Genomic DNA, 18,389 nt, shown 5'->3' with positions numbered 1-18,389 from the left:
CAAAGTGGCGTTTGCACTCCACCATCCACCGTTTCTTACCCGGAAGTGGAGCTGCACAATTGTTAAAAAAAATCGTGATCTCGATTCAACCCCCCTGAAGATCTCCAATGCAGAGTTTGCCGATTTTTCTTTCATATAATATAGTGGAGAGATTTTTTATCTGTTCACTCAGTTGTCAAAACAAAAAGTCCGGGCAGTCTGCCAAGTTTAGATCAAAGGGATAAACTTCTGTCTGTGTAAGGCCCCTTTCACACCTGCGAATCGTAAGTCTGCTTTTTCATCCATCTGTGTGCGGATGAAAAAGACATACATTGGTCCCTATGAGATCGCGGGTGTCAGCGGATGAACATCTGCTGACACCTGATCTCGCCCGATCCGCATTTCTCCGATTCTGCAGACGGAGGAAAACCCTATTTTTCCTTCCGCCATAGGATCAAATGAACACAGATGGCCTTTTTCTTTATCGTACATCACGGGACACAGAGTCTTAATCACTACTATCTGGGTTATATTCCACCATCAGGTGCTGGACACTGGTGTAATCAATTAGAACAGGAAGTTCCCTCCCTATATAACCCCTCCCATACTGGGAGCACCTCAGTTTTTTCACCAGTGTCTAAGGTGTTGGTCACGAATTAACATGTGCTCTGAGGAGCTCCACTGGAGGGATCCATGCTGGATGTAAAGAGTCTCTATAAAATCCGGATCCGTCCAAGGTGCTTCATAGCCAAAGTGGACGGTACCCGGGCCTCGGTACGAAGAACGAGGTTTTGCCTATAATGCTTCTCTCTGAGAGCTGGACCCTGGGTTCCAGTACATTGGTTGATGTCAAAGACCAAATATTTTTTCTGTTGCCAGGGTGCTATATAGGTCCAGGGGAGAGGTGACCTGCTATGGACCCCAGTCCCTGAAGGTCTGAGACGAAGCCCGCGTTGAGGGGTGAAGGCTGGGCCTCTTGCTTTGCAATACCCTGCAGCGTGGAAAGGTAAGCGGAGGTACCTACGGGACTTGGTCCGACAGTGGGTTCTCCATTGGGGATTATGGGTCTCGCCTATTTTATGCTTCTATGCATGGGCAACTTAACCACAAAGTCTTTTGAGACAGGATGGCTCTGGCACCCATATACCTCCCCTAGTGGGTCCTAGTCCTCCGCTGAAGGGGCTATTGGGTCTTGCCTATAATGCATGTGTGCCTTGGCAAAGAAACCACTATGTCTGTTGAGACAGGATGGCTGTAATACCCATAGATCTCCCATTCAGGAGGTTGGTACCCCTACATGAGTATGTCTTATCTGTTTTCCACGAACGGCCCTAAGAGGACATGCCGGGTGTTTCGCTTGCCATGCTTTCCAGGAACGGAAGCTCAAGGTTAGCTGATCTAGGGTGCGGCTTACTGCCTCCGCTTCAGGCTCTGCCACGATGGGGGGGGTCCCTCGTAGTCTCTACGGCTCCTTGGGGGATCTCCCTCACCATTCCCCTACGCGCGCGCGTGAGAGGGGCGCGCTTTAAAGGCGGGGGGACGATGTGGTTGCTGCTGGCGCACGTGCGCCGGCTCATGGTGCAGACGCAGGGCGGCCCCTTCAAAAGGCCCAGACGTCAGAGAAGCCAGGGGGACACTGTAGCTTGAGCACGTAAGCACCTTGTGGAAATTGGATACAGATTCATTTAAGACACCTACTCGGCATCTAGCTGTGTTAGCAAGCATTATTTGCTAGACTAAGTTCAGCTGTTGATGCACCAGGGTTAAAGTTCCTCTGCTTTTTGCTTAGGACTCTTTTGTCTCCCCGTAAAAGAGGGTTCAGGGGTAGAAAGGGGTATCACCACCTAAATCTGGTGGCCCTTTTTATCATGCTTGCATGATACTATCCTCCCCTGTAGAGACTTAAAGCGGGGGTTCACCCATCAATTTAACAGTTTGAAAAAGCAGTTACATTCCTGGCATGCCAGGAATGCTAACTGTCACATTGGTTGTGCTCTCAACCAAACTGTCAAACCATCCAATGGCTGGTGTCATAACTGATCACATGTGCAGCATCATGGCAGTTGAAGATTAAACAGAGGCCAAGACGCGCCTTAGCAGCCGTCAATCAACTCCTCTTCGCTTAGAAACGCCCATTCCCCGCAGGATTCCCCGCTCGGAGCCGGAAAACAAGGGCTCATATAACGATAAGTACAAGTAAAAAAACAGCATACTGCAGATGTTAGCCGTATGCTACAGCTAATGTCAAAAAGTGGATTTTTGGGTGAACCTCCGCTTTAAGATAGCTAATTATGTGAGCTATCTTATGTGAGCTATCAGCCCTGTCAGGCGTGAGCCTCCCCCAACATTGCAGCACTCTGCATATGTTTTGTTGCATTGCATGTATAGGTCTATAAGAGGTTAACTGCTATATTCACAGCAGCCTCACAAGCAGAAAACAGGGTGTGTCCCTTTCCCTGCTCTAAATCCTCAAACAAGGGATTGAAAGACCTGAGGATGAAGGTTCACTGTCAGAGAACAGATAACAGGTGTTAATGAGGAGAAAACTATCAGAAGCCCCAAAAGCTCTGGTTGCAGCTGCAGTTTTTTCAGAGATCCAAGCTGCATATAACTTCACTTAGCCTAGACGGCCAGAGCCTCTGTCTCTTTAAAGTCCTCATCCTGGTGTTGGCTTCAGGCTAACCGAATGCACAACAGGGGGGGTGCACATTTGCTGCTGTGCACATGGCTAACGTTGCAGGTTTGCGGAGACGCACATCTGCAGAGCATAACTGCCTCTTTACAGTCCACATGTTTGCATGAAGTACATGAGTTTGGAATGTTCAAAATGCATGTGGGGTAAAAAACTGTAACAAAGCATGTTTTATTGTTGATCACATAAAGAGACATGTTATTTTGTTCGTATGATTTTATATGTTCACATAAGGGTGTTTAATCACAGCAAAGTGCCTAAAGATGCGGGATCTCACATGGTTACTTGATAACCCAGGTCCTTGATTACCCAAGGTTATTTAGAAAAAGGAGAAGTTCCCCCAGGATGGGGCTTTAACGGCAACAAAAATGAAGAGAGTATAGGGTATTATAAAATGTATTATATGAGAAGATTCCAAAAAAAGGAGAAGAAAAATTATATATATATATATATATAAAGAACACAATAGTTTAAAAGCAAGGTTCATCAATGGGTGGTTTTGTATATTCGCAGGGATGGGTTCAGGCCCTACGCGTTTCGAGGTTCCGTCCCTTCTTCAGGGGCCAGAGTCCATGCGAACTATTATACTGTATGTAATAAAGATCATAATAAAGTAAATTACAAATTTGTGTTCATATACAAGAAAAGAAAAAGCAAAAGATTTAAAATCTGCACAATACACAAAACACATACCCATCACCACATGTATGGACCGCGAGGACATCATGGTACCGAATCCCTAAGGTGTATAGGGAAAAAGCCAAAAGAGGGGGGCGTGGCTTAGCAATGGCCGAGTAGAGACATGCTTTAGAGGAGCTCCCGGCCCGACTCGGCTTACACCGACTGCCGCTACACTTTCCCGGCATATGGACACGGCATGACAACCCCTAGGGGATACAGGACGAGATCAGCTTCCAGGAGAAACCATCCCCGAAGGTCTCAGGGTAATATACGGACCTACTTCGGCAGCCCTGTGAACCTCTCCCCGGGCGCCATTGTGGCTGCACCACGAGGCCCCCACACGACACCAGCCTTGAGCCCGATGGCTCTCCCAGCCGCCTCGCAGACACCGGACCCCCTTACAGGTACACCGTCGGTGTTCCGACCAGAGATGGAGGGCCCTACCTCGAGCCAGACTAGACTTGATACGGACCTCCGCAACATGCTCCAGGCTCTCCCCACACGCTCCGAGATTGAAGCCCTGATATTGCGCATCGAGGAGGCACACAGCAGGGACATTCAAGAAGTCCGGACGGAGCTACACTCGGTTGCGGACCGTGTAACGACGGGGGAGACAGTAGTTGCCTCACTGACATCGCGGGTGCAGGCCCTGGAACAGGCCTGCGAATCTCAGTTTACGGAGGCCCGAGAGATGCAGCTGCACCTAGAGGAGATGGAGGACCGGAGCCGCCGACAGAACCTGCGGCTGCGAGGCATCCCCGAAGCCACGGGTCAGGAGGACCTAGCGGCGACGGTGGTAGCGATCTTCCACAAGATCCTGGAGACCCCCCCGCCCTCGCTGGAGATTGACCGGGTCCACCGTACGCTGGGCCCCAGGCCCGCGGACCCCGCCAGGCCACGTGATGTCCTATGCCGCCTGCACCGCTACGCGCAGAAGGAGGCGATCCTGAGGAAGGCGTGGGACCTGGGCGACCTGGACTTTGACGGGGCGAGAATTCAGGTGCTTCCTGACCTGTCCCGGGCCACGCTCCAGCGGCGGGCAATGCTAAAGCCGGTGCTGGAGCTGGCGAGGAGACGCGGCTGCACATATCGGTGGGGGTACCCGTTGGCAGTCACCTTCCGTAAGGACCGTGCCGCCTTCACCCTGAGAACCCCGGAAGACCTACCCGAGCTGTTTGCAATGCTGGACGTGGAGCCCATCCCGGTGCCGAACTGGCTGCGACGACTTCCCAAACCAACGGGCCGTCCGGACCCTGCTGCCAGCCGTCAGTCAACCTGCCCGACCCCAGAGATCTCGAGGCCGCATGAGAGCCCAACCCACCGCGGATGCACGTGAGTCGTGAATGTCACTCAACACTCCTACCCTACTGTTTGAATCAGGCTGACTGTCCGCACTTTCTACACCCCGGATCACTGACCGCTGTTTCCGCGGCCTTGTGCCGCCCCCCCCCCCCCATGTATGCTGGAGTTTGGTGTGCCCTTCCTACCCCCCGCTGTCTGGGGGGAATCTGAAAGACGTGCCGCCCGCCCTGCCTTCAACTGCCAGCCTGGAGGCTTTACCGCGAGGCTAACCCTGAGACTGGCGGGGTTGATATGGCCCCCCCCCCTCTTCTTCGTTTTCTTCCTCCTCTCCCCCACGCTCGTTTGAGGCCGTGTTCCCGAGGGGGTGGTCACCCCCCCCCCCGTATCTGCGGGGCTGGACGCTGTCGGTGGTCGGCCCCCCCCCCCCCCCCCCCTTCCCCGGATGGTCTACGGACGTTGCAGGGTAAATTCCCTGGATGAGGCTGCCTTTACCCCACCGCCCGGCCTGGACTGGAACGTCGACAACCAGGGACACTTTGCCTGAGTGGCGTGAGTACTGTGGAGGGCTGGTGAAGCTGCTGACTGGGGGGAGGGGGGATATTGATGGGTGCCCCATGATGGAGGTTGTGCTCTTCCTGCGGGAGATGGGGGGAGGGGGTGATGTTTTTTGGAGGCTGGGTGGTGGTGGGGTTTTTTTCCGGGGGTTACCGGATGGGGGGGGTTCACTTCAGCATTTGGGGGCTTTCTGTTTGACGGGGAGGCTACCGTACTGTAGTGTGCGGTGCTGTGCGGCGGGGATGTTATTTTGGTTAATAGTCAGCCTGGTCAGTGTGTTTACTTGTTCATCTGTTTGTAACGTTATATTCTGTCGGAATTTGTGGTGCTCTTTCTGTCCTGTATGCACCTGTAATTGTTTGCTTATTGTCCACATTACATGCGGGTTACGGCCCTCTTATTGAGGTCTGCGCCCGCCACCCATGCGGTGGCCGGTGGAGTCGGGAAGGGCGCGGGAGCATCTCGTTCGCCCTTGCTGACCACACACCCACCTAGGACGACGCTCATTACCCAGGTAACATTGGGGAGCGTTCTTGCAATATTTTGCAACCTTAGTTACCCAGCTACGCTGGTTAGTGCCCGCTGCAGACTTACCCCTCCAGCGGACACGTCTTACACCCCCTGCGGAACTGGTCACCCGCAGGGGACTTCTTCCCTCTCTTCTCTTCTTCATCCAATCCCCTATATCCTACCCTTTCAGCTCCCCCTTACCTCCTGCTCCCTACACCCCCCCTCCTCCTTCTGATCGCTCGCCCTTCCCCCCCCTCCCCTCAAGAAAAATGGACGAGATGACTATTGTCACTCTAAACGCGAAAGGACTTAATGTCCCCGAGAAGCGGCGGCTGCTGCTTCACGATATGAGGCGACTGAACGCGGATGTTGTTCTCCTACAGGAGACGCATTTCAGAGAGAATGCCTTCCCAATCCTGAAGAATAGGTTTTACCCGACGGTATACCACTCCGCATACTCGGAAGCTAAATCTAGGGGTGTCTCGATCTTGATCTCAGCAAAGATTCCATGGACTTTGTCCGGGATCCGGACGGATCCGAAGGGCAGATTTATTTTCCTTAAAGGCCAGATCGGCGACGCGAAGGTCACTTTTGCCACCCTCTACGCCCCTAATAGCCAACAAGACACCTTCATTAAAAACCACCTGACCGCACTCCGGAATTTCTCTGAGGGCCAGCTTATTGTAGGGGGAGATTTCAATATCCCCCTGATCCCTGAGGAGGATACCTCAACGGGACGCTCCTCGAGTACCCGGGGTGCACGTAGGACCATCCATTTAGCGCTAAATGCTTCACAGCTTATTGACACATGGCGTATGTTTCATCCACGTGAACGAGACTATACGTTCTTCTCCCGCCCCCATAATGCGTACTCGCGGATCGATTACATTTTTGTCCCCCATGGCCAACTGCAGGCGGTTAGAGGGACCTCGCTGGGCTCCATCACGTGGTCGGACCATGCTCCGGTCTCTCTGCGATACGCCTTAACAGACTTCTACAGAGGACAAAGGAAACCGTGGAGACTTAATGAGAGCCTACTGCAGGATCCTGAAGTATTGGCTGACATAACTAGAGACATAACCGACTATTTTCAGACTAACGACTCAGTGGAGTGCGGGGACGGCCTGGTCTGGGAAGCCCATAAGGCTGTGATTCGTGGTACCCTTATTAAACACGGGGCGAGACTTAAGCGACTGAGGACGACCCAGCTGAACTCCCTACTTGACAAACTCAGGGACCTGGAGATTAGACACAAGCAAACCCCGACGGGTCCGCTGAAGGCAGACCTCGACGTGATACGTACACAGGTCACCGATCTGCTTACTTTTAAGGCTAAGTTGGCTCTACAGATAACTCGCAAAAAGATCTACGAGTCAGGCAATAAATGCGGCAGACTCCTAGCCCAATCACTCCGTGACCAAAAACTCGCGTCCTACATCCCGCATATACGCTCCCCGACGGGCCTGAAGGTGACCATGCCACAACAGATTTCGAAGGAGTTTAAGTCCTTCTACGAATCACTCTATAATATATCCGCGACGCCCCCGGCCCCGGACCGAATGGAGGATTACATTTCCTCCTCCCGTATGCCTACCCTACCCGCCGAAACGCGCGCTTTATTAGAGGCCCCAATTACGTTAGCCGAGCTCCAGCTCGCGGTGAGCAACACCAAATCGGGGAAAACCCCCGGGCCGGACGGCCTCACGCTCCAATATTATAAGACACTACTGCCATCCCTGGGGAACCACCTGGTAAAAATGCTCAATAGCCTTACCGAGGGCGGTGCCCTACACCCCTCCACACTCCAAGCACAGATAGCAGTTATCCCTAAAGAAGGCAGGGACCCGACGTGTTGCGGAAGCTATCGACCCATTTCCCTCCTTAATACGGACCTTAAATTGTTTACCAAAATTATCGCCACCAGACTACAGCCCCACCTGCCCCGTCTCATTCACCTTGACCAAGTGGGCTTTGTCCCAACGAGAGAAGCGAGGGACAATACCACCAAAGTCCTAGACTTGCTATACACCACCACTCGTACCAAGACACCTAGTATTTTTCTGAGCACCGACGCGGAGAAGGCCTTTGACCGAGTAGGTTGGGCCTTCATGCTCGCGACGCTAAGACACGTAGGATTGGGCCGTAACATGATGTCGTGGATCGCAGCGACTTAGCCCGTACCCTGGCTGTGGGGGACGTATAACGGGGTGTCATCTGACCCCTTCCCGATCACTAACGGGACGCGACAGGGATGCCCGCTGTCACCCCTCCTCTTTGCTCTCTCACTAGAACCATTTCTATGCCAGGTGCGGCTGCACCCAGGTATATCGGGGGTCGCGGGGAATCGCACCCAACACAAGGTGTCGGCCTATGCCGATGACCTCATGTTTACCCTCACCAATCCTACTGTCTCCCTCCCCGCCCTCATGGGGGAATTTGAGAGATACGGGGTATTCTCGAATTTAAAAATCAATCTCACCAAATCAGAAGCCATGGGGGTGGGGCTATCACGAACACAATTAATGCATTTACAGGAGAAGTTCAGACTGAAATGGACGGCGACCGCCCTAGAGTACCTGGGCACACACATACCCCAGACGTTCTCCCAGGTGTATGATCTTAACTTCCCGCCCCTGCTGAAGTCAATTCGAGCGCTCCTAAACAAATGGCATACGGGACTGCACTCTTGGGTGGGTCGTTGCAACATCGTGAAGATGACAATCCTCCCGAAATTTTTGTATCTCCTGCAGGCACTGCCCATTCACATTCCCACCTCATATTTTAAACAGGTGCAAACCATACTCACGGAATTCATTTGGGCAAAAAAAAGACCACGTCTCCCGGCGAGACTCCTGGTTTTACCTAAACCCCAGGGGGGCCTTGCGGTACCAGACGTCCGCACCTATTACCACGCGATTCATCTAAGCAGACTTGTGGATTGGTGCCGTAACCAGGACAACAAGCTCTGGGCGCAGATAGAGCAGGACCAGTGCGAGCTCCCCCTGAACAGAGCCCCCTGGTGCGCCTCGGATGTCCCGGCGGAAACCAAACGTCACCCACTGGCCGGTAATACGATACGTATTTGTGCTAGACTTAACGCAGGCGTCGATATCCTCAACCAACTCTCCTCTATACCCCATACTGGGGAACCCCCGGTTCACGCCGGGCATGCAGGATGCGGTTTTCCGGAGACTGAGCAGTGCGGGCCTCCACCAGTCCTCCCATTTCTCTGTGGGGGGGAGGTGGTGTAGTGTCGCCGAGCTCTCGGATCCGGAGGGACCGTATCGTCTGGATTTTTTGAGGGCCCGCCAGCTGGACCACTTTCTCCGCTCCCTGACACCCCCGGTCGCCAACACTCGACCCCTCACAACACTAGAGGAGACCTGCAACACCTCGGGCAGTACATCACACACGCTCTCACTAACCTACAATATTCTAAACGCCCCGCGCGCGGATTTTGTGCCCCCGGGTATACTTAAGTGGGAGGAGGAATTGGGCTGTAATTTTGACGCGGCCAAGCGCCACCGCATCCTAAGATTCACACATAAATCCTCCATCTGCGCTAAGACACAGGAGACAAACTACAAGCTCCTATCACGGTGGTACAGGACCCCAGTGCTGCTCCACAAGTTTTTTCCGGAAACGTCGGACCTCTGCTGGCGCTGTCGCGCCGATAGGGGGACGCTACTACACATTTTTTGGTCATGTCCCAGCTTGAGCCACTTCTGGCGAGTGATCCGCGAGGTGGCTCAAAAATTCATTGACCACGATATCCCAGCAGAGCCCTCGGTTTTCCTCCTGCACACATTTAGCATTCCGGAGAAGACGTACAAGAAATCTGTAATTAGACACCTGTTGGACGCAGCCAAGGCCTGCATCCCACTCCAGTGGAAAGACGCCCACCCGCCGACAATACCCCAGTGGCTCGCAAAAGTGGAAGAGATTAGGCGCATGGAAGACTTGGTCCTCACAGCGCACAACAGGCAGGAAACCTTTAAAAACACCTGGCAGCTCTGGGATATTTTTAGATACTCGGCTGAGGGCCAGGCATTGAGAGAGCCCTCAACGGACGTGTGAACATATGCCTGTGGGCGGATGCCCTCCAGTCCCTGACCGGCTCTGTGCTTGCGCGGAGCGCTACATGCGAGACTCCCCCCCCCCCCCCCCTCCCTACGGAGGGGCGGGCGACTAGAAGAATTAATCCCTACTCCCTTCTCTCTTTCCCTATCTTCGACCGCTCTCCTTTTCTCCCTCTCCTTCTTCCGAGCTACACCTCTGCTCTGTTCCTCTACCCTTGACCTTTTTTCATGACCCCCACCTGGGGGCCCTCCTGTATAAAAAGAAAAGTTGGGGCCGGTTGCGCGGTCCGAGCATGTTGCTATGATGTTTTACCGCAGGCTGGGGAGCTCCCCCCCCTCCCTGGGGGCCGCCGCGGGCTGTTGGCGCGGGGCGGCCTTCGGGCCTTCCCCCGGGGACGCGGGCCCTTACCGGCGCTGGCGGCCCGCGGGGGGGCTTCCGGGGGGGAAGGTAGCAATGTTTCTAATGCAATGTGTTCTGTTGAAGTGTGACTCGATGCACTGCGTGCACTGTGTGTACTGATGTATTTTCTTTTGCTTGTCGGCCCGCGCGGCCTTATCCCTGTTTTACAAATAAAAAATTAAAAAAAAAAAAAAAAAAAAAAAGCCAAGAGACACAACAAAGGTCCCAGAACTCCTAGGAGGCAAACCCTGGGCGAGCAGGAGGGGGTGTGAAAATTACACACGAGACTCCTGCAAAGGCAAGGAAAATAGTGCAATTATATATATCAAGGGTAAGGTAAATAAAGTAGTAGTATGCATAAAAAATGAATATAGAGGGGGCTATACCTAACAAGGGGCTTAAATGGCTTGGAGGCAAGACATGGTAGCAGTCAGTAGCAAAATGGAGTTATGGTTCCAATCATCCAAAAAATCCGCAACGTAGCCACTGGGGAAAAGGGTCTTATTGTAGTTAGTGGGCAAGGCTCCTAAAAAGGAAACACAAAAATATGTGGGTAGTAATTATACTAAGCAAGTAGGATGTGGAAAAAATATGTAACACATGAGAAAAAAAATGCTCAAATGGGTTACCTTGGAAGTCTAAACCAGCTGTATGACTGCAGAGAAGCAGGGGGTGAGCCGGCAGCGGTCCCAGAAATCAGGAGAAATGAAAGTGTACTGACACTTATTTTATCCAAGGATCTACAGAGGACACAGTATAAGGCAAAAAGAAAAAAGCGTTTATTTAATGATACCATCAGGTGGACCTGGGAAAACAGAGCCCCATAGGTCTTGAAAATTAATAAAGAAGAACCACTCACCTACTAGGGGGATCAGTCACAGGTGACCATGGTCAGCCAGCGCTGTCAGATTCTGGCAGCCCTGTGATTAAATACCCAGTCGGGGATGTGGTTAGGGGCAGAGGAGATAACGCCCCCTCTATCTGATTGGAGCCAGGAGCCGCGTCTCCGTGTGATCACGGAGATAGGGAGTATAGCTTGGTGGGCGTTTAGGGGCGGCGACGACCAGCGTATGACGTCAGTACGCCTGGTCATGCCGCAAACCGCCCAGTCGAGGGCTGAAGTGATCGCGAGACCTGGCGACGGTGACCAGCGTGTGACGTCACCGCGCCCGTTCCAAAACAAAGACCGCCCAATGGAGGCGGAGAAATAGCAGACAGGCAGGGGGGAGTGCCTGTGATTGCAAGGAGGCGCCCAGCGAGGCGCAGGATCAGGAAATAGGTGTGATGAGAAACCATCACAAAAAGCGTGACATACACAGCATACTGTGCTGTCAGGGCAACCGGGGGGGAAAAAAACAAACTAATGACTGCAAAAACAGAACTGTAGCCAAGCCAATGCCTAACCCTGAGGAGGAAGAAAAAAGGGGTCAAAATAGTAAAATTGTAATTATGTATATAGATGCGGACTAGGGTCACCAAAAAATGGTGGCCACTACCCTGAAATATGAAAGTCATTATATGTGTATGCATATACACAATCGCCCATTCAGGTCCAGGGAAAATGGATTAAGTCACGGCGATCACCTCACCCGGAGGGGAAATGCAGTTTCCCCCAAATACTGGGGGAGGAAACCAGTTCACCGTGCTGCACCGGATTCCCTGCTGGCGCTAAAGAAGACCCTAAGGTCACGAACCACAGTGTGGTATGGACCAGGGTCTGTGTATGCCACCCCCCCGGAGGAAACCAGGAGGTAGGCATACGTGCGCCAGGCCTTAGAACAGCAGCATCCTCTCCCCCCCCCCCCCAGAAAAAAGGGGGGAGGGGGAAGGGAAATAATATCGGCACCAGTGGTGCACACACAATCCCCAGGGCCCAAGGCGAAGGGAAGGGAGATGACAAACAAGGGGGAATGATCACAATGTAAATACAACAGAAACAATACCTACAAAGTAGAGGCAGCCATAGGATCCAAAAAGGAGTACATAATAAAGAGCAATTAGCAATAAATAACAAAGATCATCCTAGAACATATTTTAAGCAACCATGATTACCCAAGGTTATTTAGGTCACACAGAGAGGCTTGTTTCCACAGGAATGCCTAAAATCGCATAAAGATGCTGAAGTGCATAAAAATGCGGGATCACACATGGTTACCTGATAAACCAGGTCCTTGATTACCCAAGGTTATTTAGGTCACACAGAGAGACTTGTTTCCATAGGCATGTCTAAAATCGCATGGAAATGCTTAAGGGCTTAAGGATGTGACATCACACATGGTTATCTGATAACCCGAGTCCTTGATTATCCAAGGATATTTGGTCGTTCGGAGAGGCTTGTTTTATACAGGAGTGCCTGAAATCGCATAAAGATGCGGGATCACACATGGTTACCTGATAACCCGAATCCTTGATTACCCAAGGGTATTTGGTCACACAGAGAGGCTTGTTTCCACAGGAATGCCTAAAATTGCATAAAGATGCTGGAGTGCATAGAAATGCGGAATCACACAGGTTTACCTGACAAACCACAATCCTTGATTACCCAAGGATATTTGGTCACACAGAGAGGCTTTTTTCCACAAAAAGGTCCGAAATCGCATAAAGATGCTGGAGTGCATAAAGATGCGGGTTCACACATGGTTATCTGATCACCCGAGTCCTGGATTACTCAGGCATATTTGGTCACACAGAGAGGTTGTGTCCGCAAAAATCGCATTAAAAGGCTTAATTGCATAAAATTGCTGGATCGCACAGTGGTGCTCGATCATACAAGAATCCTTGGTCCCACAAGGGTACTTGTCCGCACAGGAGTGCTTAAGATGCATAGATGTTGGATCGCATGAAAATTTGCTGAATCGCATAAGAATGCATGTTTGCCTAGAGTTTGACTTGGGAGGCATTATAATTAGGTTTCCTTAATTATACAGAATTCCTTGGCCTTACATAGGCGCATACTTGCTTGCAGGATGCTTGTTCATAGCTCACATGCTATATGTATGCGTGTATACAGCACGCCCCCTTTTTTGTGTGTTTGCGGAAAACATATTCTTATGAACTCACGCTTCTATGAACACACGCTTCCATAGAGGCATATGGCTTTAAAGGTTGCCACATGCACATAGGGGGAGCTATTTGCATGTGTGTTTATTTACAAGGCTGCTAGGGCCCGCCTCTAGCAGGGCTAAAGGCCCAGAGTTTAGCAGTAATGTCATTCCGAGGCAAACCCGTGCTGACAGATCAGTCAGTAGCATGGCTGGGCCTAGGGGAGTCCAGCATGATTAATTATCTGGAACTCCTGGGTTGGGATCCCAGTCTAGAGGGAATATGCTGTCTTTATTCAAACACAGTTCCCTATGCTCAGTTTTATTCAAGGCTGATATAAACTTTGCTCTGTTGGCCTGGAACGAGTGGATCCTAACTTAGCATTATCCTAGGAGTCTTGTCCCAGGGATATGCTGGAATTTCAGTTTAGGGTTCTTAACTGAATGATTGGCAGAAGGGAATATCCTTCATACCCGTTACCTGGGAGCAGGTTGCGAGGACTGGCCTCTAGGGATAGAATCCAGGCCTGGAAGAGACCACGGCACAGGGAAGGTGGTCAAGCTCCTAGGGAGCCTTATCTGCTAGCTTTCTAGAGCTACGGATGGAGCATCCGGCTTAAGGACCTGAACGTTTAGGTTACAGGGTTGCTCTGTCTGAATACAACCTGACTATGCCTCTCTAGTGGTTTACTTTGGTTGCCAGAAAAGAGCTTGTGCCTTGCCTATTGTCAATTGTCATTTCATGGAATGCTAGATTGGCAGGCGATTCGCTGGAGCCATCAACAATCGGGTCCGGGAGATTGGCCTCTACACCCCGACTTTTTTCTGACCAAATGTCACAGAAACGTTACCCTGCACATAAAGGGTGTTGACGTCCAGGTTCAACAAGGGATTGAACAACTTTGTGTCAAGGCCAAAGGATCCACCCGCATGCGGGACAGATTTTTTAGTGACCCTGGGGGCCCAGTTGTCGCTGGTTTATGTGTTATCTCCCCCCAGGGCCGCAACCTTCGTGGCTTCCATGCTACATCAGAAGAGAACGGAAGCTGGCTTAATTGCTCCAGCATAGCCCATACAACCTTACTGCGCAGGGACAGCATAACTGATCATAGAGGACCCAGGGTCCCTTACAGCTTGTCCAGGCCTGCTTTGCAGGGTTACATCCTGTCTTGCATACATGGGTATTAATGGTCTGGCTGTTATAGCCTGCATTCTTGAGGATCGGGGCGTACAGAATCAGCGGCAGTTACCTTGATTCATACAGGACAGCTGGCCTCCAGGACCAGATATCCTAGGATATGGAAGGCCCATATTCCTGGTGTGAAACCAAGGGGTGGAATCCTTGGTAGTAGGTCCTAGGTAAAATTCTTACCTTGGAAAAGAGATGGAGCTGGCCTTAAGTTCCATCAAGGGTCCGATCTCGGCACACTCTTGATCTGGGCGTTATACAAGGGGTGACGGGTATACGTCCGCCAGTTAAGGCGCCCTTGTGCTCGGAGGATTGGATCCAGTATGCTGGCTTACAGAGTCAGCACCTTGGGCTAATGCACCATAAATATTTCCCTTTATCCTTCTAAAGAGGAAATTGGTGTTCTTGGTTGCGGCTGCCTCCGCAAGAGTATTGGCAACTTTCTTTGTATAGAGCCATACTTAATTATTTGTACAAGAAGGGTGATGTTAAATACTCACCCAACCTTATTGGCTAGAAGGATCCAGTGTTCATTTGAATTAAGATATTCTTGCCTTCCTTTTCCTTTTTTTTCAGGACCTTGATCTGCGGAAGGAGAGGTTATTGCTTTCTCTTAATAAAGATAAGAGCAGTTAAAGATCTATCTGAAGGCTTCAGATATAGAAACCTAACATTTTGTTGCCAGAAAGCCCCTAGATGGGGCGGGCAGTGTTCAGATCGGCTATTAAAATGGCTATGCGCTCTCTCGTTATAGTAAGAGAGGTCAAGACCTATCTGAAGCGGCTGCTCGGATACGGAAGACTGATGTTGGTGCGCTACCAGGAGGCCCCAGCAAGGGGCAGGCAGCGTCTAAATCAACTATTGTCAAATGTTGATTCATCAGGTTATTATTCAGGCTTGTGGTTTATAGAGGGCTTCCCCCTGTTTCTTTTTGGGGTACACCCTACCAGGATAGTAAGCACTTCATGCGGGGTGCATTACCAAGCCTTTATGACTCAGATTTGCCAGACCTGCAACTTGGTCGTTTGTGCTTACGTTCACTAAATCCTATCAAGTGAACATAAGACGGCAGGAGGATGCAGCCTTTTTTTGTTGGCACAATATGCGGCAGGCAGCATTAGAATTCCTTGTGTCTGATGGCAGTCTGCATTGTTGGTGTCTCCCTCCCCTCAGTAAGCATTGCTTTAGGACATCCCAGATAGTAATGATTAAGACTCTGTGTCCCGTGATGTACGATAAAGAAAATAGGATTTTTATAACAGCTTACCTGTAAAAATCCTTTTCTTGGAGTACATCACGGGACACAGAGTCCCCACCCCTCTTGTTTGGGGATATTGGGACACTTATTGCTTGGGACAAAAACTGAGGTGCTCCCAGTATGGGAGGGGTTATATAGGGAGGGAACTTCCTGTTCTAATTGATTACACCAGTGTCCAGCACCTGATGGTGGAATATAACCCAGATGGTAATGATTAAGACTCTGTGTCCCGTGATGTACTCCAAGAAAAGGATTTTACAGGTAAGCTGTTATAAAAATCCTATTTTTTCCTCAGATTCCCCCCCCCCCCATAGGGGAGAGCAGAGAAAAGACAGGGCTGTACCTGCAGGGGATCAACGGAGCGACCCCCGCTGAGCAAGCAGAGGTTCACTGGGCGGATCATTACTGATCCGCCCGTGTGAAAGGGCCCTAAACAAAAAGTCCAGGCAATCTGCCAAGTTTTTTTAACATGAAACATTGTATCCAACTTCCTTCTTTGAGCAAACTCTGTGTGTAAATGCAGGACGTTTAACCACTTAGTCCAAATCTTTTTCTGACACCTATTTCTTAAGTTAAAATCAATATTTTTTGCTGGAAAATTACTTGAAACCTCCAAACATATGATATGAGAGATAGAGATATACACATACGTATACATTTTAGCAGCGACCCTAGGGAATAAAATGGCAATTGCTGCAATATTTTATGTCGCACTATTTGCCCAGTGGTTTTCAGATGCAATTTTTTTGGGAAAACTTCAATGAATAAGAAAAAAAAAGTAAAGTTAGCCCAATTTTTTTTTTTTTATGTGAAAGATGTTACGCAGCGAGAATCGTGATCTATCTTCTAAGCAAAAAAATCGTCCTCATTTTAGCCAGAATCGTGCAGCTCTACCCAGAAGTGACCGCGGTGTCTGCAAGGAGATGCACACTGCCTCCTTGAGGGCTGAGCATTGGTGATTGCGCCCTCTTGAGTCACATTTTTACGCTTGTTGATATCTTGTACGTAGTTGGTTAGTATTAAGGGGGAGTTTGGTCATAATAAACAGGATTACGCTATGTGCAACCATTCTTGTGTTTTATGACTTGGTTTGGAGCCCCTGTACCAGTAGTGCTTTTCTGAACATCTTAAAGTGGAGGTTCACCCAAAAAATCTATTTTAACATTAGATTGAGGCTAACTGTGGGAAGCAGAATCGGGTGTTTTTTTTTTTTTTTTTTTAAATCAATGCAGTACTTACCGTTTTAGAGAGATGTTCTCCGTGGCTTCCGGTTATGGGCTGCGGGACTTGGCGTTCCTATTTGATTGACTGCCTTCCGACGGTCGCATCAGGGCTGTGGAGTCGAGGAGTTGGAGTCGGGGGAAATTTTGGGTACCTGGAGTCGGAGTCGGCAAACAATGCACCGACTCCGACTCCTACTAAATTTAGATTGGAATAAAAAAAAAAAAGCAAGTTTAAATGTCCCAATTCACAAAAAGTTATAATTAATGACTTCTCTACTGTAAGAAAAAAAAACCAATGCATGCAGTGCCTCACGTAACCACAAAACGAACAAGTTAAGTGACCGTGAAGAAGCATGCTTTTTCATGTGCTTCACTATATGGCACGCAACGCACAATTAGGAGCTGCAATACTTATACTTTCCATAGTGTTGTGTTCTGCTTTTACAGGGAACGCAGCGTCCATGTGTAACCTAGCCTCTCACTGATAAGGGATTAAATAAATATGTTTTTTGCAGGACTAGAGAGTGAGATACTTGTATAAGTGAAGGGAATGGAGGGCCAATAGTTCAAGACTGAAGCTGTAAACCATTGGAAAAACTGCTGTCATTCAGCTAAGGCTATAAAAACTTGTAAACTCCGATTGTTAGCTTAAACTTTAAACATGACTATGGGATTCTCCTAGGATAATCATGTTTTAGAATAAATGCCCCTTCCTGGATCCTGCCACGATCCTCCCACTGCCCGATCTTCAGCAGCAGATTTGTTTTCATTGTGTTTACTGTATTGCACAGTTTAAGCAAAAGACAGACTGTTGGCTTCCCAGCCAGTAGTCCTGTGGTAGGTTGCGTTTCTTTCCCTCAAGGAATGTATAAAATACATTTGCATATTAATACAGAGGAGTCGGAGTCGGGGAGTCGGAAGTACATAAAACTGAGGAGTCGAAACATTTATCTACTGACTCCACAGCCCTGGGTCGCATACAGCGCGTCAAGAATTCCTGAAAGTAGCCGAACGTCGGTGCACAGGCGCCGTATAGAGCCGCACCGACGTTCGGCAACTCGTGACGCGCTGTATGCGACCGTCGGAAGGCTGTCAATCAAATAGGAACGCCCAGTCCCAAAGATCATACCCGGAAGCCACGGAGAACATCTATCTCTAAAACGGTAAGTACTGCATTGATTTTTTTTAAAAAACACCCGATTCTGCTTCCCACAATTAGCCTCAATCTAATGTTAAAACATTTTTTCGGGTGAGACCCCCGCTTTAAGGCTTGCTTATTAGAGGCTTCTGGTGAGTTTGACCCCCTGGGGGAGTGTGATTCACGAGGTGGAATACAGATACTGTTATCTGGTGGAAGGTGCACGCTAAGACAACTGTTGACAAACGCCTATTACGCTTTGAACTGTTCCCACTATCATTTACTACACTAAAGACTTTAAACAGTGGTTTATTATCATATTTTAATTTTAGCGCTGTTTTA

General features: G+C 49.9%; 1 protein-coding gene and 1 long non-coding RNA gene across 2 annotated transcripts in view; both read left to right on the top strand.

The window, feature by feature from the left end:
* The window catches only part of PPP6C (protein phosphatase 6 catalytic subunit), a 169,380-nt gene that overhangs the window by 122,482 nt on the left and 28,509 nt on the right, over positions 1 to 18,389 (top strand). The window lies entirely within an intron of this gene.
* Positions 2,934 to 12,326, top strand: LOC120914257. Its single transcript, XR_005743643.1, has 2 exons — positions 2,934 to 2,985; positions 12,256 to 12,326. It is a non-coding gene; the product is annotated as an uncharacterized LOC120914257 (long non-coding RNA).

Source organism: Rana temporaria, chromosome 9 (genome assembly GCF_905171775.1).
Source record: "Rana temporaria chromosome 9, aRanTem1.1, whole genome shotgun sequence".
Classification (NCBI taxonomy): domain Eukaryota; kingdom Metazoa; phylum Chordata; class Amphibia; order Anura; family Ranidae; genus Rana; species Rana temporaria.
Note: the sequence above shows the minus strand (reverse complement) of the source record. Positions and strands in the feature narration are given on the sequence as shown.